This window comes from Diabrotica undecimpunctata, chromosome 4 (genome assembly GCF_040954645.1).
Source record: "Diabrotica undecimpunctata isolate CICGRU chromosome 4, icDiaUnde3, whole genome shotgun sequence".
NCBI classification, from domain to species: Eukaryota; Metazoa; Arthropoda; class Insecta; order Coleoptera; family Chrysomelidae; genus Diabrotica; species Diabrotica undecimpunctata.
Genome location: NC_092806.1, coordinates 5,143,375 through 5,165,927, shown reverse-complemented (window position 1 = coordinate 5,165,927; position 22,553 = coordinate 5,143,375). Strand labels below are relative to the sequence as shown.

General features: G+C 35.1%; 1 protein-coding gene across 4 annotated transcripts in view; it reads left to right on the top strand.

The window, feature by feature from the left end:
* Nucleotides 1-22,553, top strand: part of Cad87A (cadherin 87A) — a 722,801-nt gene that overhangs the window by 361,124 nt on the left and 339,124 nt on the right. For 3 of the 4 annotated variants that reach the window (XM_072528743.1, XM_072528744.1, XM_072528741.1), the window contains one exon: nt 6,520-6,568. The gene's annotated coding sequence lies outside the window, so the exon portion shown is untranslated. Of the gene's footprint in view, nt 1-6,504; nt 6,569-22,553 lie in introns of all 4 variants that reach the window. The other variant, XM_072528745.1, reaches the window with a different exon arrangement.

The window sequence follows — 22,553 nt, the reverse complement described above, 5'->3', positions numbered from 1 at the left end:
CCTGCAGTAAGCACAGGCGTAGGTAAAGTCTTCATCAGATCGAAATAGATGACGACGCGTTTCCTTTTTTTGCCATTTTGGTGTCTCTGTTTAAAGAATCTCTAGCACTCTTCGCCTTCGTTTAATGAAGTTCTTTTTCAGTTTCGAGTTGTTTACTTGATTCACTATTGGCTGCCTTTATTTTTACTTCAAATAAATCACACTTCTTACAAGAGTCAGTAATTGGTAGACGAAAGTGTAAATTATATTCCTTGTTGAACGTTTCTCGAAAAATAAAATAGGATAGGAGATTCTCACCTTTATACAGTGTGTAAGAGCCAAATGGAATAAATTCATTATTTAGGTTACTGTACATATTAATAAAAAATCCCGAGACACGTTAAATTTAAATTATAACTTGACATTCTTTAACGTGAAAATGCAACCCCTACCTTCAACCCCCTTAGAATGACAGGTACAACCCCCAATTTTTAAAATAGGCTTGTGATATATCGTTTGAAAGGTCTTTTCATTCTCCATTCAAAAATGTCGCTTTCAACTTTATTAAGATTAATTAAGATAAAATAAATTAAAATCATGTGGTTACCGAAATTCGCTAAAATATACTCAAAAGTTATTTCCCGTTTAGGTCTTGGTAATGAAAAAGTGAACAAAAACCATAGCAATGTGGTTTTTAGATGGTAACCATTAAAAAACTTTAAAGAATTTCCGTGGCAACGTTATTTTAACACGCATTAGTAAATGGTTTTATTTAAGTTGTCAGTATTTTAATTTAAGTAAAAAGTTCGTTCAATTCAATTCTGAAAAATGGTTAGATTAACGGAAATGCATAAAATAACAGTTTTACAAATGATTGGTTACGGAGGTAACATCCGAACACAAGAGGAAGTAACTCGCCTATTTCATGAGAAATTTCCTAATTTACCGCCTATATCCCAAGGAACAATAAGTAAAATAGAGAAGCAGTTTCGCGAGTTTGGTCATATAAGGCAGATAAAAAAAGCAGCTGCTAAGGCACTGAGTGATGAACTCAAATTAGATGTGTTGATTGAGTTTCAGGAAAATCCACATACATCTAGTAGACAGGCATCCACTACATTCAATGCTAGCCATACTGCTAGCCTACTAGCCATTTTGATAGGAGAACTTTTTTTTGTGAGCAAATGATGGACATGTTGGATAACAATATTATCCAATTAGAAGACGTTATGTTTTCTGATGAGTGTACTTTTTCACTTAACGGTCATGCTAATCGGCAAAATTGCCGCTACTGTGCCACGGAAAATCCTCACTGGATGAGAAAAGAACACACTCAATACCCTCAAAAGGTTAATGTTTGGGCAGGGATTGTAGGAAACAATATCATTGGTCCCTTTTTCATTGAGGGCAACTTGAATTACAACAATTATTTGGCACTACTTCGAAATGATGTCATTCCAACGTTGGAAAATTTATATCCTGATCCAGGAAACCCTCAAGTTCCAGCGAATACGATATGGTTTCAGCAGGATGGAGCACCACCACATTACCAACTTAATGTCCGGCAGTACCACGATGCAATATTTCCCAATCGGTGGATAGGGAGGCGAGGATCGATTGAATGGCCAGCGCGATCGCCTGATCTTACATTATTAGATTTCTTTTTATGGGGATATGTGAAGAGCCATGTGTACAAAACTAAACCTTTTGATTTAAATGACTTAAAAGAACGAATAACGCTTGCGATTAGGTCGATCACGCCTGTTATGTTAAATAATGTTAGAAGACAGTTTTATTTGAGATTAGGATGTTGCCAAGACGTTCGCGGTGAACATTTAGAACATCTACTTCATTAACATTCATAGTTCTTTTTCGTGTTCTACATTTTATTACGTTTTGCATTACATTTTAGTTTTTGATTGTATTATAGCGAATTTCGGTAACCACATGATTTTAATTTATTTTATCTTAATTTATCTTAATAAACTTGAAAGCGACAACATTTTTGAATGGAGAATGAAAAGACCTTTCAAACGATATATCACAAGCCTATACTTCCTATTTTAAAAATTGGGGGTTGTACCTGTCATTCTAAGGGGGTTGAAGGTAGGGGTTGCATTTTCACGTTAAAGAATGTCAAGTTATAATTTAAATTTGACGTGTTTCGTGATTTTTTATAAATATGTACAGTAACCTAAATAATGAATTTATTCCATTTGGCTTTTACACACTGTATAACTGGTACATTTTACCGAGATTCAAATTCGGAGACAAGTATTTCCTATAGTTGATTTTTTCTCGGCCATAATGAGATTCGTACCATGGAAATTTTTCAATGAATTCCTTTAGTTGGTGGTGTTCCTATGGATTTACGTTTCAGCAATCTGTCTAATCTACCAGCAGAAACTTAAAATACCGCTTGAAAAAATGGTTTGCACACCTTATGGGAGTTTATGAGTTTGATCCATGTTAGCGAAAATCTTTACCAATATTTTTTCTGCTTTTAATAACAATCTCTACATTATGTGCTCAATAAAAACACTTTTAATTACCGCTTTCCATTTACATTTTTATTTCTCAATATATTTGACTTATTTATCGAAACTGGTTCATTTATAGCTTCTTTAAAGACATTATGAAGAAATTGAAGAAATTAAATTACCCGAGTAATTCGTCTTAAAATGAAAATCTGAACTCAAACTAATATTATTTGTTTTTATAAGACGAGCTGATTAGTTGGTTCTAGAGGAGTATAATTTTGTTTTCCATTTATTTCACTCGGAAAAAAAGGGAATCAAAGAAGGTAAAGTAATCTGCATGTCTTGAAAAGCTTTTTGTTGCGAGTCTCCCTCTTCCTTTATGAGAAACTTGTAAATCTCTACAAATAACACAGAATTAAGAAACAACGTTTCGGAGCCGAAAAAGTAATTCAATTTAAAATCAAATAGTCCTTGCTGTCGACACGACCTCCCATAAATCTCTTTAATTCATGACGAAACGTCGTGCAGAGTTGTTGCTTTATTATGAAGACTTAATTGAATTAGTCCGGCTCTTTCTAGGTACAAACTCGGAGACGTGTTGCGATTTAGTCTTCTCCGTATGCATTGCTGAATATTTAATTGCTTTCAAGCTCGATATACCTACTTCTTAAGACCGAAGTTTTGGGCGACGACTGAGCGAGATGGAATTAATACAAAGATCTGTGTTTGGAAGCGGTTGCTTAATGGAAACTTACTGTGCTGTATCGTGCTACTTTAAACTGTAACATTGACTTTATATGGGTTATGAGTTCTTAGAATCCTCTTCTTTTATTAGTCCGTACACATCATCATTTCATCTAAAATTTGTTATTTGAGCATACATCCAAATAATTAATGAAATGTAAGAATAAAAAATTCCACGTTCTAGAAGTGGAATAGAACGTGGAATTAGACAGGGTGATATTGTCTCCCCTAAATTGTTTACAGCTGTTCTTGAATATATGTTCAAGCAAATAACACGAGAGGATAACTAGGGAATTAATATAAATGGGGAAGATCTGAACCACCTAAGATTTGCTGATGACATCGTTGTAATATCTGATAGAGTTGATAAAGCTACAAAAATGCTGTACACGCTCTATAAAGTATCAAAAACAATTGGTCTTAAAATTAACACCTCAAAGACAAAATTTATGACCAACCTTGTAGTCAGCGGTAAAATTCTGATTGAGAGCCATATAAATATCTAGGGCATGAGATTCGCTTAGGCCGAGATAATCAGACAACTGAAATACAAAGAAGGATAGGTCTCACATGGGCTGCCTTTGGTAGATTGAATAACATTGTCAAGTCTGTTATCCCAGTTTGTTTAAAAAGAAAGGTTTTTAACCAGTGCGTTTTACCGGTTTTTATATATAGTGCAGAAACACTGACTCTGACAAAAAGAACAATAGATAAAATAAGAGTTACACAACGCGCTATGGAAAGATCAATATTAGGTATTACCATCAGAGATAAAGTACCAAACCTAGAAATAAGAAGAAGAACAGGAGTCACAGATGCAGTTGAAAAAATAGCCATGGCTAAATGGACTTGGGCCGAACATGTTGCCAGATTAACGGATGATAGATGGACCAGAAAGATTCTGGAATGGCGACCAAGGCAAGAGGCATATCGAAGCAGAGGACGACCACCGACTAGATGGACGGATGATATCAAGCGCATCACCACAAACTGGATGCAAGAAGCACAAGATAGAAATAGGTGGAAAATTTTACGGGAGGCCTACGTTCAGCAGTGGACAAATATAGGCTAATTGATGATGATGAAGAATAAAAAAATAGTAAAAGGTTTACCTTACAAAGATATCTCAAAAAAGATAGCCCAATAAAGATGGAAATGAAGTGAAAGCTTCTGTTGTCTCCGTAAAGAAACTGAACGTTTTTTATTGTATATGGTTCATAAGTTAAGCTTTTACCTCACTTCCATCTTTTTTGAGCTACATCTCTTGGTAAGGTAAACCTTTTGCTATTTTTCTCTATGGATTTATGTTCATTTAAATAATTTTAGATGAACTTATGATGTATATGGACTAATACAGAAAACGTCTTCATATAAAGGGTGAACTAGCAGTATTCTTTCTATTTATTCTCCATCTTTTGACCGATACCAGAAAATGATCAGTGCTTTCATTTGCCCGTTTTTGGCTTCTTACGTCTAGACATTTACTTTTTTTCTGTCATCTACCAGAACTTAATCGATTTGATTTCTTGTAACACCGTCGTTGGAGACTCATGTTTCTTGGTTCATTTTCTTGTTGTTGATTGTAGATTTTATTAGCAGTTTCTGAGTTCTTCTTCTTGATGTGCCTATCTGTTACGAATATTGTCGATCATCATGGCAATCTTTATCTTATCTGCAGCAGCGCGGAAAAGCTGCACAGATGTTGTATTGAATAAGATTCTGAGGTTCTTTAACCAAGATGTTCTTCTTCTTCCTGGACCTCGTTTTCCAAATACTTTTCCTTGTAGGATGGCTTGAAGGAGAGCATATCTGGATTCATTCTTATTCATTCTTCTGAGGACCTCCTTATTTGTGACTCGGTCAGTCCACAATATAGCCACACCTCAAATGCTTCCAGTTTTCTGCACATATTTTCGTTCAAGGTCCACAATTCAACACCATAAAAAAGGATAGAGAAGAAGTAGCATCGTAGCATTCTTACTTCTGTATCAAGAGAGAGGTTGTGACTCTTGAAGAAGGCGGATTGAAGGTAGATTTAGCTTTTCCGATGCGTGCTCTAATCTCCTGGTTGTTGGTCCATTCTTCATTTATTATGGTGCCAAGGTAGTTGTAGTGCATCACTCTTTCTACAGGTGATAGGCTGACGTAGAGTTGACCCTCTGTTATCCTTTTCTTGCTAATTATCATAAGCTTTGTCTTCTTAACGTTTATATTGAGTCCATATTGTTGACTGTCATACGTGATTTTGTTCATAAGAACTTGTAGGTCTTCTAAGTTGTCCGCAAATACTATGGTGTCATCTGCATATCTAATATGTTGTTTAGCTGGTAACCATTTAGTAGAATACCTTTTTTAGTTTCATGCAAAGCTTCGGTAAATATTTTTTCAGAGTACAGATTAAAGATTAGAGGAGACAAAATACAGCCTTGCCTCACTCCACGCATGATTTTCATATAGTCAGTATGTTCACTTTCAACTCTCAGATTTGCTGTCTGATTACAGTAAAGATTTCTAATTATTTTCAGATCTTGGTTGTTAATTCCTGTTTCTTTTAGTATTTGCATTATCTTGGCGTGCTGTACTTGATCAAACGCTTTCTCGTAATCAACCAGACATGCGTATACGTCGCAGTTGACGTCTCTGCATCTCTGGAATAAGACTTGTACTGAGAACAAAGCCTCTCTACTACCAACAGCATTGTGAACCCGAACTGGTTGGGGGAAATTTGACTTTCACACAGCTTGTAGATTTTCTTATAAATTATCTTTAGGAACAATTTTAGGAGATGACTCCTGAGGCTTATAGTACGGTAATCTTCGCATTTTTTGGCTCCTGGTTTTTTTGGAAGTGCAATAAACTCAGATTTCAGCCATTCTGTTGGTATTTCTCCAGAGTTGTTTATGTTGTTGAATATCTTTGCGATTATTGATTCGTTGTCCATTAGTTTGAATAGTTCTGCTTGTATAATTATCAGAGCTTGCCGCTTTGCCATCCTTTAACTGTGTTATTGCGGAGTAAACTTTCTGCTGTAATATTCTTTTTCCATCATTTACCTCTTCTTCTAGCTCAAAGGTGTTATCTGAGTTTCTGAGTTGCTGTATTAAAACTAAAACAATAAAACTGGCCTCATTGAAACTATGGTTACCTATTGTTACTCTGTATACTAAATAAATTTAAGTAGGTAATAATAACAATAATGATAAATATGGAATGCCTGTTACTTGTGCAACATAATTAATATTGATATTCGTGATTTTGACAAATATTTTATTTTAATTTTATGGTCATATATATTTTATAGATTTTTGTTTTTCAGGTTCGGAATATAGTAATGATCCACTAGTTCACTCCAAAAATACAATCACGTGAGTATATTACAATCATTAACAGTTTAAAACGATGTGACTTTTAGAAGAACTTTTATTTTAACCCTACAAATATAGGATCGTGACTAATATAAGGCCAATATTTTTGTGATGCTTTGTATAATAATAGACGAATGGTTTTTTATTCAAAACTCTTGAATTTTAAATTACTTATTGTAGAAACTCTATACGCATTGTAAATTAATACCTGTTTATCTAATTATTATATTTTTGCTTCTTTTATTTTGCTTCTAATGTGGAATACGTGGATAATGAAATTTTCGTTTTTTAAGATCTTAATCATTTTTATTTCCTTGCGTGTTTAATTCTGGAAATGTCGTTGATATTCCACATTTGTTATATTTCCATTTCGTGCGAGATACCCTATGCTCTGTAATTATTTTTACTAATAATTTATGAACATTTCGTGAAAACTACATTCAGTATGATGCTTTGAGCCGTTAGTTCTAACGGAAATGTTTCTATAATAATATATCACAAATTTTATTTATTTTCCTGAATTTTTTCACAATTTTTGTTAAAGCTTTGTTTTAATATTTATGAAGTTAAAATCAATTCATCATTCAATCTGTTATTACTGGTCATTTAAAATTAATATTGTGCATCTAATTTAACCGACTATAGTGAATTTACATTTTCCACTTTGAAATATTGTTGTAGACCATGAAGTTGTAGACTTAGAACTTGCCCAACTGTGTGTGTAGGCGAAAGCATAAGATAGCTGCTTCAATGCTTTAAAAGAGTTATTTGTAAAACTATCTTGTCACTTTGCTACATTTGTTAGATAAAAAAATAAATATAAATCCCGAAGGACCAGCGACCAATTGATCGCAAAATTGTAGATAGGTAATAGTGTAGGGAATTGCTAATATGAGAATTAAAATGTGACTTCCGGTAAAAATATTTATATTTTATTATTGGCATAATTAAAAAACAGTATGAAAATTGCCAACAAATCACTTTTTTAAAAATTTTAATAAAACACACTTCTTGTTCTTCCTCTTTGTAAGCAATTCTACTTGTTCATTGGTGGACTAATATCTCTATGGAAGGTTGTCACTCCATCTTTTGCACGGTCGTCCGATACTTCTTCTGTCGATTTGTGACTTACTTGCTATTTTGACGATATGGGTCTTCTCCATTCTGCTTATGTGGTTATTCCATTCTTTTTTTTTCTATTTTGTATCCATTCATTTATACACTGTACGTTAAATTTTCTTCTAATGTCTTCACTTCTCTTTCTATCTCTCAGCGTATTTCCAGTAATTCTTCGCAGTACTGTCATCTCTGCCGTTTCCAGTAGCTTTTGCGTTGTGACTGCGTTGGTTCTTGTTTCTAAGACATATGTCATTATTGGTCTTACACTGGCTTTATAAATTCTTGATTTCATCTCAGTGTTAATGTGTCTGTTTCGCCATATAGTGTTATTAAGGCATCATGCCAATCTATTTGCTTTTTGTACTTGATATCTCACTTCTTTGTCGAGGTCTCCAAAGCTAGACAGTGTAATTCCCAGGTGTTACGTCCCTCCACACATATTCTTAGTTTTTTATTAATAATTTTTATTATTTTATTTTTATATTTAATTCTTTAATTAACGTGTCTGTATGTCTTGTCAATCGTGAATTAATACGGACCTGTACAGTCCGCCCCTTAAAGTCTTAAGGGAACAAAGCTACGAGACGACACGCACTTCAATCTTAGTTTAGTCTTGTATAAGTCAGCGCGATAAACACCCCAGTAATTTTGTGTAACGTTTTGTATTCGGCTTTGAGAAGATACTGTCCCCGAGTCAACCCCAGTGCACTGTGGGAGAAGAAGAAGTCTTAGATCAACATCACAGGTACCGTAATTTGATTGCATACACACACAGTATTTATATTAATTGATAAATTTACATATAACTTATTTTCATATTAAAATTATACCAGCACCTAAATAAACATTTATGAGTGAGTGTTTCTCTTATAGAATTTAAAGCCATTCACTAGGTATTTGCCTGGATATATATTCCATTGCCTGGAATATTGCCTTTTGGAAGGCAATAAAACAACAGTATATGTCATCAAGGTATTCCTCGCATTTATTGTAGATACGACCAGGTATTACCTTCAGAAAATTATCTTCTTAGGTAGAGTTATAAACAGTGAATTAGACCAACCATTGGGTAGTTGTCCACTGGTATAAATGGTATTGAAAAACCAGTATAAAAAATTATAAGTTATAGCCTCTAAAACATTGCTATCACTTATAAGCTTGTATATTTCAGTTGGAATTTCATCAGGAATTAACACACGGGCGTTAACATTACCCATAATGATTATATATTCATCATTTGGGGTCTCGTTTATTACAGTCTGAAGGTGTTCGTAGAACTTTTCCCTTGTATTGAAATCTCTGTTACTCTCTGGTGCAAATTTGACCCTTTCATTTTTTCTTCGTCTCTTGTATTGCACATATTTCTATATTTTTTTCTACAAGCTCTATTGCAATTTCCTTATCTCTTGTGTTTAGAGACTTAACGTTTCAAGTTCCAAGTACCGATGCGAAGTATATTTCTCGTTTTCCATAAATTCGCTGTCCTCTTTCTCGCATTAGTCGTCGTAATGAAATTATTCCTGTTCCGAAGCATAATCCTGTTTCTATGAGCTGTATGGTTTTAAAGTCTATCAGTAGGACGCTAGCCTGGCTATAGACTTCCTCCTCCTTTATCCGGACTTTTGACCGGCGACAGTTCTGTCGAGCTACTCGATCCACCCAACAAAACTGCAGGCGGAGAAACACACAAGTGTTAATATTAAATGTTCTTTAAAACTAACTAAAAGCTAAGTTGTAGAACCGGCAATCCTGTAATTTATCGGAAGCGGCGTTTACGATTGATAGGAAAAAAACTGTTTTGGAAGAGATCAATGAAATTGTGAAAACACTTTCATTGACCGGTCACTATGGAAATCGCTGTAAAACTTCATGTTCTATTAAAAAATAGAATTTTTTTTTTATGTTAAATAAATTTTTATATTCTCATTAGTTATAAGAAACTGTCAGACCAGACTTGGCAACAATGTTCTGAATTTGCTAAAAACGTGCATCTCCGTCGTGTACTTCCTTCTGTGTATTCGCAGCTCTTCGCTATCTTAGTCTTCTTCTTCTTCTTAAGGTGCCATGCATTTCTGCGTAGGCGTCCACCGTACATCGTCTTGTCAGGTGAGATGTTAAATATTCTGGATTAAATAATTCTGTTTTTAGCAGCATTGCGAAGCATTTCATAGCTGTGGATTCCTGTCCATTGTCGAATATTGCGCAGCCATGACATTTTTCTACGTCCGAGACCTCTCCTACCCTCTATTTTCCCTTCGAGTATCAGTTGCTGAAAAGTGTATCGTTCTCCTCGTATAATGTGCCCCAAGTATGCAGTCTTCTTACTTTTTACATAATTAAAAAGTTCCCTATCCTGTAAGCCCGCTCTTCTGAGTACCTCCTCATTTCTGACCCTGTCCGTCCATGATATTCTGAGCATTCGACGCAGGCACCACATTTCGAACACTTCAAGTTTGTTAATGGAACTGGCCTTTAACGTCCATGCTTCCATTCCGTACAGGCGAACAGGCCACACGTAACACTTAAGCATCTTGTATCGGAGGTTGAAGTCCAATTTGCGATCAGTCAGAAACTTACGAAGCCTCAAAAAAGCATTTCTGGCTTGTTCAACTCTGCTCTTTATTTCATTCTCGGGGTCCCAACCCTCATTCAGCAAACATCCCAAGTATTTGAATTGCCTGACTTGTTCGATTTCTTCTCCAGAGACATATATCTTTGCGTTGGGGTAATCATTTCTACTTATAATCATTGATTTTGTCTTCTTGATATTTATTTTCAAACCCCGAGCTTCACTTGCAAGAGTTAGATCATTCAAAAGGCATTGAAGATCTTCGATGTTATCTGCCACTATGGCTGTATCATCGGCATACCTGATGTTATTAATAAATATGCCGTTAACTTTAATACCCTTATTAGAGTCTTCCACTGCTTCCGCGAAGGCTTTTTCTACGTATAAATTGAACAGCATTGGAGACAGTATACAACCTTGCCTTACTCCTTTTTTAATGGAGAAATCTTCTGTTTCGTTGGAATTTTGAAGACGTACTGTTGCTGTCTGATTCCAATACAGATTGGCAATGATTCTTATATCCTTTGCATCCAATCCCAACTCTTGTAGGTATTTTATCATCAATTCATGTTTTACATTATCGAATGCTTTCTCGTAATCGATGAAACAGATAAAAACATCCTTTCTTTGATCTAAACAATTCTGTATCAATGTTTGCATACTAAAGATCGCTTCTCTCGTGCCAAGTCCATTTTTGAAACCAAACTGACTCCATCCACTGACCTCTTCACATTTCTTAAACAATCTAGTGTGAAGTATTCTCAGGAAAAGTTTCAAAAAGTGACTCATTAGGCTTATTAGTCGGTGGTCCTTGCAGAAGTTCGCACGTGGTGTTTTTGGTAGGGCGATAAATGTAGATCGAAGCCAATCTTTTGGAATCTGGCCCGTATCGTAGATGTCGTTAAAGAGCTTGACAATAATGTCTAGGTTTTCTTCATTAAGTAACTTGATTGTTTCTGCGTACATATCATCTGGTCCTGGGGTTTTGTTACTTTTTAATAGTTTGATAGCGTGTACAATTTCAGCTTTCAAAATACTTGGGCCGTACAAATGGTCTCCCAGTTGTGGTGGTTTTTGTGTTCTGTCATCATTGAACAAATTGGCTGTGTACATTTTCCAAGTATTAAGTATATCGCTAGGGTCCGTTATTAATTCATTTTGGTCATTATGTATACCAGTGACTTGTTTTTTCTTGAAGACACCAGCAATTTCCTTAATTTTCTTGTGAAGATTGAAGCTGTCGCCGAGTTTATATAGGCTTTCAGCCTCGGCGCAAAGTGTAGTCATCCAGATCTCCTTCGCCGCTATAATTTCTTTACGAATTTGACTGTGTATATTTCGGTACCCTACTTCGTCCTGCCTGATCTTACACTGCCTGCGTTGTTCCATCATCTCTAATATTTCTTCTGTCATCCACTCATTCTTGGTAGTTGTTTTACTCTCGAGTAGAAAAGTGTTGTTCAACTCATCAAATGATTCTTTTATGGTGGTCCATGACTTTTCAACATCATTCTCAGTTGCCATATTAGAGAACCTATTGTTTATTTCCTCTGTGTACGCTTCATTTGTTTCATTGTTTTTGAGTTTTCTAATGTTTACTGATGCCTTCTGGTGTTTTCTTTTAGCTGTAGCGAGCCTCAGTTTGATATTTGCTACTAAGGGATTGTGGTCGGATCCTATGTCTGCTCCAGGTAATGCAGATACCTTAGTAATAGCATTCCTGTACCTTCTATTAATTGTCACATAATCTATTTGGTTCCTTATAATGCCCTGATGTCCGTCTAAAGGGGACTTCCATGTGTAAAGCCTCCTGGGTGGTAACTTATACCAAGTATTCGTTATGACTAGATCTTTGTCTTGACAGTACTGTATCAATCTGTCCCCTCTGTCGTTTCTCTGACCAAGACCATATTTTCCAACTACGTGATCTACAGCTCCTTCCCCAACTTTTGCGTTGAAGTGTCCTAATACGATGTTAATTTCGTGATTCTTAGTCACCTTTAAGGCTTCGTCTAGCTGTTGATAAAATCGCTCTAGTTCTTCTTCTGGCTTGTCTGCTGTAGGGGCGTAGACTTGTATAATATTTATGTTAACTTTTCCATGCAACTGAATAAGTATGACTCTTTCGGAGATCGGGACAAAGTTCTTCACGGAGGCGCGCAAATTTTCGCTTATCAGAACTCCCACCCCATGTCTGTGGTGAGGGTCTGTGCTATCACTGCATGAGTAGTAAAGGGTTTTACCAGTAGTATTGATCATGCCTGTGCCTTCCCATCGCAATTCGCTTGTGCCGAGAATATCGATGTTAATTCTGTTCATTTCCTGAATTAGATTTTGTAGTTTGCCTGCTGCAAATAAGCTTCTAACATTCCACGTAGCAATTTTGATTGTCTTATCAAGTTGAAACCGGGAGATTCTTCGCACCCCTTGGCCATTTAAGGCCTGCCCGGGACTAGGGGCCGTTTGTTTTGTTTCTTCCAACATGACAAGAAAAAATCTACGGACGGATGTCCTGAGGAATATAATGCGGTAGTTTTCTACTTGCTTTCCGCATCGCAGTACCGTAGCCCTCTAACTGTTTCAGTCTCACCTACGGTATTCTAGTAAGAAGCCGGTTTAGGATCATTTCCTTTACGCCTAATTCTAGTACTGGTGATCGCTGCTGCCCTTCACCAGGTTGATTCTATACTATCCCTAGAAACAGGGTTGCCACTTCCGTTGAATTCACTGAACCGAATACTATATTCTCCACCTTCATCATCGTTGTGGTCTTCACCCGTATCCCTGGGCAAGGGGGCCGTGTTATACCCCACGGAACTGGGTCCCTATCTGAACTTAGCCATCTACTAGCTCCGGTCTACTGAAGCAAGAGATGCCCACCCCCGCGACGTGGACGCGCCAGACAGGAATTACTCATATGAGCGACAGAGAAGGTGGCTCTGTACCCTATGAGCCGAGTTAATGGGAATGTGTGATACCATTCCCAAAAGCCTAATATCTATAAGCTAATATCTTAGTCTAGTGTACTTATATCACACATAGGGTATTTTTAATTACACCTACATCAGATATTCCTTTCCTTCATCTTATTAACTGATATTACTAGCAGAAATACCATATACCACTAAATAATTTGATTCAATCCAAACTTATTTCAAGAGATGATTCAATATTGATATTCCAATCTAACTTAGCTACCACACTGTTTTATTTACAAATTGACTTTACTTTGCGCAAAACTTTAAAAACTCTCATAACTTAAAAGTTAATGTTTTCGTTTCGTCGTAGGAAAAATTTCGCTATTCATAATGCCATCAACGAAGAATTTTGCAACAAATGTGCAATTATATTTTCTAACTACTTTTGTGTACTTCCGGAATAGTTTTCTTTAACATTCTTTTAAGAGTGTTTTCTGCGACCCGCTAACCAAAGTTGTAGCAGAGTCTCTTGAAGTTTTCTCTTAAAATTAAAAGGGTATAAAAGGAGTATAAGTAGTTGAGAAAATATGGCCCGCTTGAATGAATTAGCAGGCTTCGCATGCAAAATGTGTGTTATTTGAAGATATATCTAAAAACTACTACATATAAACACATAAAAATTCTTTTTGAATGATTTGCATTGAAATTTCCTTATTTTTAAGTTTAACCATTTTATTTATTTTTCTATTTATTTTAACCGTATTCTTCGTTTCTTTCATGTTGTTGATGTAACTTCAAAAATGACTAAACGACTTGACTGAGATAAATATTCTGATAAACTAAAGAGTTCAGCCATAATTTATAAGCTCCCAATATAACAACAATTCATGAAGAAGGCAAACAACATGTACCTTAGCCTGAGGTGCTTTTATACATATTATATTCGCATTATGAAATTATTGTTAATAGTATTTAGTAAATGATCTGATTTTGACCGGAAGATAAATAACCTTGTAAATAAATTAATGTATTTCCATCTCTCTCTGTTGTCCCATTCTCCATCGTTTAGGCCTCTCTTACTTATGGCGTCGTCTACTTCGTTCCTCCAGGATTTTCGGGGTCGTCCTCTTTTCCTCCTTCCTATGGGGCTCAATTCGGTTATTCTCTTTATCCATCTGCTGTCGCTAGTTCTTCTTACATATCCATACCACTTTAGTCTTTTTTGTTCTATATATGTTAGTATGCCTGTTTCTATTGATATTCTTTGCTTTATTTTGTCATTACTTCTTCTATCCATTCTTGTTACTCTGCAGCATCTTCGCAGACATTCCATCTCTGTTGCTACTATCTTACTGCTATTTTTCTTGTTTGTGATCCAATTTTCAGCCCCATAGGTCATAATACTTCGCACTAATGTTTTATAAATCTGTGTTTTTGTCTTCATATTTAGATGTCTATCCCACCATACTGATTAAGTTGTCGGATTGCTGTTCTTGTTTGTCCTAATCTTTGTGTAATTTCTTCCTCTGTTGTTGCCTATTTCGTGATTATAAACCCCAAGTATTTGAATCTATACTTTCCTTTGATTGTTACGTTGTCATCAATCTGTAGATCTTCTATGTCTTCTTCACTTGTAGATAGGTACTCTGTTTTCGCGAAGTTAATATCTAGGCCAGCCTTGGTATATTCTTCTTGTAGTTTTTCATCATGTAGCTGAGGTCGTCTTGGTCTTGTGCAATCACTACTTAATCGTCTGCAAAGCTTAACGTATATTCGTTCCGTACCGGTACTCCCATGCCTTCGCATTTTCTTTTCCATGTAGTCAAGGCTTTCTCTTTTCAATAGGGTTGGAGATGTGGAACAACCCTACAGCAGCTCTTTTGTTGCGGTGAAGTATCCTATGATTCTTGTTCCCATTTTAGTGGACACTTTATTTTCTTTATACAGAGCTTTTGTAGCTTCTATGAGTTCCGTCTGTATTTCTAATTTGTACATTGCCTCCTATAGTTCTGACCTTGGTACAGAGTCATACGCCTTTCTCAGGTCCACAAATGCCAAATGTATATCTCTATTTGTTGCTTTTTTCTTTTCCAACAGTTGTTCCAGTGTGTATATGTGGTCTATGCATGATCTTCCTGCCGTGAAGCCTGCCTGATCCTCACCGATTTTGTCTTTTATCGCTTGCTCTATCTTTTCTTGCAGTATCTTCCCATATAATCTTCCTATTGATGATATTACGCTTATTCCTCTGTAGTTTTCTCATCGTTTTCTATCTCTTTCTTAATTGCCTCCGTTTGTGATGTTTCATCTCAAACCATTCTTCATATAGATCCCCGCCCATTTCGTCGTGGTAATCAGCCTTCCCGTCTTGATTAAGAAAGTTAATTCGGTTCATGTCATAAAACCAGTTTCGCTTCCAGCATGAATAAGAACAAACCGAGGACCTCTTTGAGTTTGGAGCTTTCAGTCCAGTAGAGAGCCCTTTTATGAAAGCATCTCGTGGATTCTTGATCGTTGTGTCCCTCCATTACTTTCTGATTGGAGCGCAGACTCTAATCCAAGACTTATTGGTATACACAAGGTTTACATTATCGTTCTTCGTCAATGTTTTTATTTGTCTGAGGTACTTGTGTCTCCGGGATATGATATCTTTTCTTTCCATCATTATCGAATCTCGAACCTTTTTTACCATATTCAAACCCCAAGTCATTTAGTAGCCTACGAAATGTGGTTTTTGAAATTATGCTGTCGATTTTTGGTGGTATGTTTTCCAAAAAAAAATCATGGACAATTTTCCTTATTCGAGATTTCACTCCTTCATCGAAAAGTATTCTCACGTGAATTGGACTGGAAACTATTTTTCTTATAAATTTTTTTTTTTAAAAACACGTGTTCAATATTTTTCAAAAATCTATCGAATGACACCAAACACGAGCCCCGGTCACACACTTAAAACGGGGAGGAGGGAAACTTTGAAATCTTAAATGGAATTCCCCATTTTTTATTGCAGATTTGGATTTCTCATTTCTCAAGGAACATTTTTTCGAATTAATAATAGCAAAGACGCTATAAGTTGAAAAAAATGATTTATCGTGATACCCTAGGAAAAATATCGAAACATTAACTTTCTCTTAATTATAACAACTATAGATTGCTTCAAGACTGTCTTCTCAAGACACATCCCACATATTTCGGTGTGTAATTAAGTTGAAGACCGATAGACAACATTATAGCATAAATTAACGGTCAGCACACGCTTGTCTAACAACAATCTTTGCACAGGCATGTAAGTACTGGTTATATAAATACTCCTTCAAACCTTATAAGTAATATTGGTACTATTTGCAACATACCTGACAGAAGACTTTTGGTTACGATTTGTTTTAGCATTTTAGCAAATTGTTAGCAAGATGACCAGAAAATTTTTGTGGCCGAAAACGGCATCCTAGGTTTAGTAAACTAGATTGTAAGTCCAAAATTTATTTGTACAACCCAGTTACTTATACCAAATTACGTATACCTTTACTCCAAAAGGAGTCAGGTGAATATACTCGGAATGGTGTGTGTTGAAAGAAATTTTGAAAAGAATCTGAAATCAAACTGATACCATTGGACAGCATACTGGACTGGACACCAAACTTACTTTTTTAAGGAAAAGTAGCATGTGGCAATATGCAAAGCTATATGCTCGGTGGGCATATTAGGGATGGTGTATTGGTCGAAAGTCAGATTCATCAGGGATAATCTGCGTATAGAGCAGGATTATTACGAAAGCGGTACTTCACCATCTCGAACAGCTAATAAGAACTTTCAAAAAATCTTCACTAGTCGAGTGCATGACCAAATTATCAATACGAGCTGGGCAAATAAGATTGAACTATCAGAATAATTTCTTTACTGACAATTGATAGCAAGACCCAATATTTATTAGATTATTTGCATTTTGAGAAAGATTTCAAAAGTTAAAGGCGAATCGTCAATATTAAATTCACTGTTAAGCACAAAAAACATAAATTAGTTTCTCTAAGTTAAATATGGAATACATTTGTCTAACAGAAATTATTTTAAAGAGATTTTCAAGTAATTATCCACACTGTACAATTTTGAAAGGTTGAAACAAAAGTGTAAAATATTAATTCAAAGGTAAAATAATAAATACAAAGTAATTCAATTCCCGGAGTACGACGCCAGTAAATATATAAACCCTTGAAAGTTTCAAAACACTGAACAAACTGTTAAATACACTCGATAAAATTTGTTTCAAATTTTAATGAAGCAAGTGATTAATGCAGGCAATAAATCCGTCCAACCTTACGTGTGAAATGTTATTGTCCTAATTTAGTAAATTTAGAAGTTTGTTTCCGCTCCACTACCACTGTTTCGACATAATGCTTATTTTTCCATCAACTTTTCAGTCTGTGCTTCAGAATTTCTGTAAGCTTTAAAATTCCAATGAGTTATTGTGTTGGGAGAACTCTTATGGATGAACTGTTTGCTCTCAGAAATTTATGGTATATGATTTAAAACAAATCTAATTTACTTATGGTATTATCGCAAAAATCTATGGCGTACTAAAATTGAAATATGAGCGCAGTCTAAAAACTATGAACTGATTTATGTTATAGAAAAAGTAAATCTGACCGTTAACCAAAGCTTTTAATATAGTATACCGGATTTTAAAAGTAAGACAGGAAAGAATTGTGTTAAATAATTTATTCAAATGATTCTTCAATAATTTTACATTGAAAACTTACAATGAATTATATAACTTCTATACAGGGTAAGTCATGAGGAACTTTACATACTTCTACCATATGTAGAGTCCCTCAGGGAGCATATCATGTGGCCACTAAAAAATGTCAACTCCTCTTCTTTATTAATTAACAGGGTGATTTGTGTAATTGACCATTTATTTCATTTTACTGTAGTGTTTATACGGCTCATTTGATTTTTTTAATTTTTGCATGATACAGTACACTACTATCAAGCATTCGACTGGTATTAGCTAAACTAAAAAATTCCAGGACTGGCTTTGAAAAAATTAATTTAGGGATTCGTATTAAATATTATTCGTATTAAAGTGATTTTCAAACTACATAAATAGCCAATGAAAACGACATATGAGACAATGTTGTCGCACTTTTACTAAATTTTTAGTGAACGATCAAATCTTACCAAAAATAGAATAACCATAATGAAGTATCAAATTATAAGGTAATTAATTTAAACAAATGTTATAAATTTCAAACATTTTAATTGAAATGATAAACTGAGTCACTGCACAACAAAAAACAGTAACTACTAACAATAACGAAGAACAATTTAAAAAAAAAACTAAAAATATGTACATAGTTATGATAAACCCATAAATTAGAACTGGAAAAGATACAATAATGGTAACAAAATAAAAATAATTCAAAATAGATTTTCGAAACGGAACCCTGCAGCCTGTACACATTTTTGTTGCTGAATTGTTAATTGACGTATTGAATTACGGATACTCTGGGGATCGTTTCTAATAGTATTACAACAATGTATAATTCTATCAATTAATTGTTGTCGGTTATTAATATTCACTGCGTAAACTAGTTGCTTCAATCGTCCCCAAATATGGTAATCAACGGGATTGAAATCAGGGGATCTTGAAGGCCACGAAATAGGACCTGCACGTCCTATCCACCATAAACATTATTGAGATGTTGTCTCACTGCCAGTAAAAAGTGTGGGGGTGCCCCATCATGCTGAAAATACATCCCTCGGATAGCAACGTTCGCGTTGGCAAGCAAATTCGGCAAAATATTTTGTAGAAAGTTCAAATAGACCTGCCCTGTTAAAGGACCATCAAAAAAGTGAGGACCTACTAATTGGTTATTTATGACACCAATCCACACGTTAACCGAAAACCTTAACTGAGAACGACGTTCTCGAATAGCATGGGGATTTTCTTCTGCCCACACATGTGAATTTCGTGAATTATTTATCCCGTCTCTGGTAAATTGGGCTTCATCTGTAAATAGTGTCCTGTATAGCGTTGGTCGATTATTGTTAATCCATCTACAAAATTCCAACCTACCGATCTCATCTCCAGCATGTAGTCGCTGAACCATTTGAATGTGATATGGGTATAGATTATTTTTTTGTAAGACTCTACCTACTTTTGATTGAGTAACATTGAGTTCTCGACTTACTTGTCTAGTGTTTATTGTAGGGTTCATAGTAACGGCGTCCATAATGTCATCTTCCTGCGCTTCATCTACATGTCGCTCTGTTGTTCCACTAGGAAAAGTGCCATTTTCTCGCAAATAATTAGAAACTGATCCAAATGTTGGATGACTGGGAGTTCGACGATTAGGAAATCTCCTGCGATATTCTCTACTAGCAGCCCTACCATTCCCATTACAGAATCCATAAACAAATATTATGTCTGCATATTCTGTGGTCGAAAACTGATGTGGCATTTTGAACGAAAGTAACAAAAGCTCTACCAAAACTAACACAATGTACTTAACGTAGATATGACAGAAGAAATATGTATTCTTGTACACATAAATAACAATTGATAATGACAATAATGGCAATGGGTATAAAATATCAAGAAACGTCAAACGATCAACGCCAACCTTCATTTTAAACTTTTTTAGATTTATTTTTATTTAGTACAGTTGATGCAATGTATTATTATTTGACATAAAATTTTAATCATTTACAATCAACAAAAACTAACACATACAAGAAGTTGGACTTTTTAATCAATTTAATTTATTATTTATCGAAAATAATGCCCCAATACGATCTATGAGTAAAAATTTAAAATTGAAAAACAATTGATTCTATCATAGAGATAATACAAAGTGACAGTAAAGATGTTAATTTTCTACGTATTAGATTAGGTATGTTGTAGGAACTCATTTTAATTAAAATGTTTGAAATTTATAACATTTGTTTAAATTAATACCTTATAATTTGATACTTCATTATGGTTGTTCTATTTTTGGTAAGATTTGATCGTTCACTAAAAATTTAATAAAAGTGCAACAACATTGTCGCATATGTCGTTTTCATTGGCTATTTATGTAGTTTGAAAATCACTTATTGCATTTAAAAAAAAAAAATTATACAGGGTGTAATATTTAATACGAATCCCTAAATTAATTTTTCCAAAGCCAGTCCTGGAATTTTTTAGTTTAGCTAATACCAGTCGAATGCTTGATAGTAGTGTACTGTATCATGCAAAAATTTAAAAAATCAAATGAGCCGTATAAACACTACAGTAAAATGAAATAAATGGTCAATTACACAAATCACCCTGTTAATTAATAAAGAAGAGGAGTTGACATTTTTTAGTGGCCACATGATATGCTCCCTGAGGGACTCTACATATGGTAGAAGTATGTAAAGTTCCTCATGACTCACCCTGTATAAATTTATTACAAAATTTAAATTATCCAAAAAGGATTAAAAATTTCAGAATTTTTTCGGTCTTACTAGAACATCATCAGTGAAAATATCTAAGTAACGTCTAATAAATCTTAGATTACTTATTGAAAATCTAACTCGGTGTTAAATTTAAATTTAAGGGAGCATACTGATCCCTGCTCGAAACACGGTCGTTCGTGTCCTGAGGAGAATACCAGCCAACTGAATTTTATATTGATTGATCGAATTAATTTATATTATTATTATTAAAATAGTACAATCATGTAAGACGAATGGATGAGAATGGACTCCCAAAAATTGCCCTAGAAAACAACACGCCCGGCTCAAGACCTCCCGGAAGACCACCTAAAAGATGGAGGGATAGTTGGCAATCTACCTCCCAGGAAATTAACCAGAGGCAGCTTCAGCATTAAACAGATCAAAAGATCCAAGAAGTAGAAGAAGGGAAGAAGATTAAATAGTCGAAGAAATGACGCAATGAACATTCGAAAATTGGCGCAGTAAGACGGATTGAGATGCAGTTTGGTGCAATAATGAAGAAATGAAAAATTGTACTTGTCCATAAGAAAAATGCATTTGGAAAATGTATTCTCCAGAGTTGCAAATTTAAATAATTTTAACTCGGCAGATATTGAATAAAATGTCGCTAAACACGAATATCATGTTGGCGAAAGTCACTGGGTCCTGGGTAACAAAGATCCAGGTTCAAAAATTTTGTTTCCTGGAATTTAATTTATTTTAAATTTGCCTCCTTTTTATAGTCTTCTTCTTCTTCTTCTTCTAATGGCGCTACAACCCTTTGTGAGTCTTGGCCTGCTTAACAATGTTCTTCCATTCTGCCCTGTCGGATACTTTCCTTCGCCACTGCCTGATGTTCATGGTTTTAAGATCCCTCTCTACGTCGTCTATCCATCTTTTACGGTGCCTTCCTCTTGTTCTGTTTCCTTGGGGCTTCCATCTCTGGACTACTTTTACAGTTCGATTATCTGGCATTCTTTCTAGGTGACCAAGCCAGTTTAGTCTTTGTGATTTTACAAATTTGACAATATCTGCGCTCTGCATTAGTTCATCCAGCTCGTGGTTCATTTTAATTCTCCACGAACTACCGAACTATCGTTGGTCCAAATATCTTCCTTAGTATTTTGCGCTCAAATATTCTCAGTTAATTTTCATCAGTGGTTGAGAGGGTCCACGTTTCACATCCATATGTGACCACTGGTCTAATTACTGTTTTGTAAATTCTCAGCTTAGACTCACGATTCAGTAACTTACTTTTCATTAAGTCTTTGTATGCATAAAAGCACTTATTACCGCTAAAAATCCGTGCTTGTATTTCTTGACTGATGTTGTTGTTGTCATTTATTATTGAGCCTAGGTAGGGAAAAGTGGAGGCATATTTGTAGGTATGGTTGTCTATCTTCAGATTCTCATGTTCATTCGATTTTGTGCACTCCATATATTTTGTTTTGTTTTCATTTATATATAGACCAAACGTAGCAGCTTCTCGTTTCAGTTCTATGACTTTTTCGCTCAATACCCTTTTGTTGCGGCTTATTATGGCAACATCATCCGCATATGCGCATATTTGCATATATCTTGTATTAATACAGCCGTTTACATCCAGTTTTCTAACAACAGCTTCTAAAGTTAGATTAAAAAGTGTTGTTGATAAGGCATCCCCTTGTCTAACTCCATTTTCAATATCAAAGGCCTGCGTTATATCTCCATCTATTCTCACCATAGCTTTACAACCCTCCAGAGTCATTCGTATAAGTTTAACCAACTTATTGGGTATCCCTAACATAGATAGTTGATTTAACATCTTTCCTTTTTATAGTAAAGTTTTTTAAATATGCAAGTCTGGAAAATTCATTTTCCAAATGCCATTCTTTATTTTTCATGATCGCACTAGTTTACAAAATTTCCTGACGCTCTCAAAAAA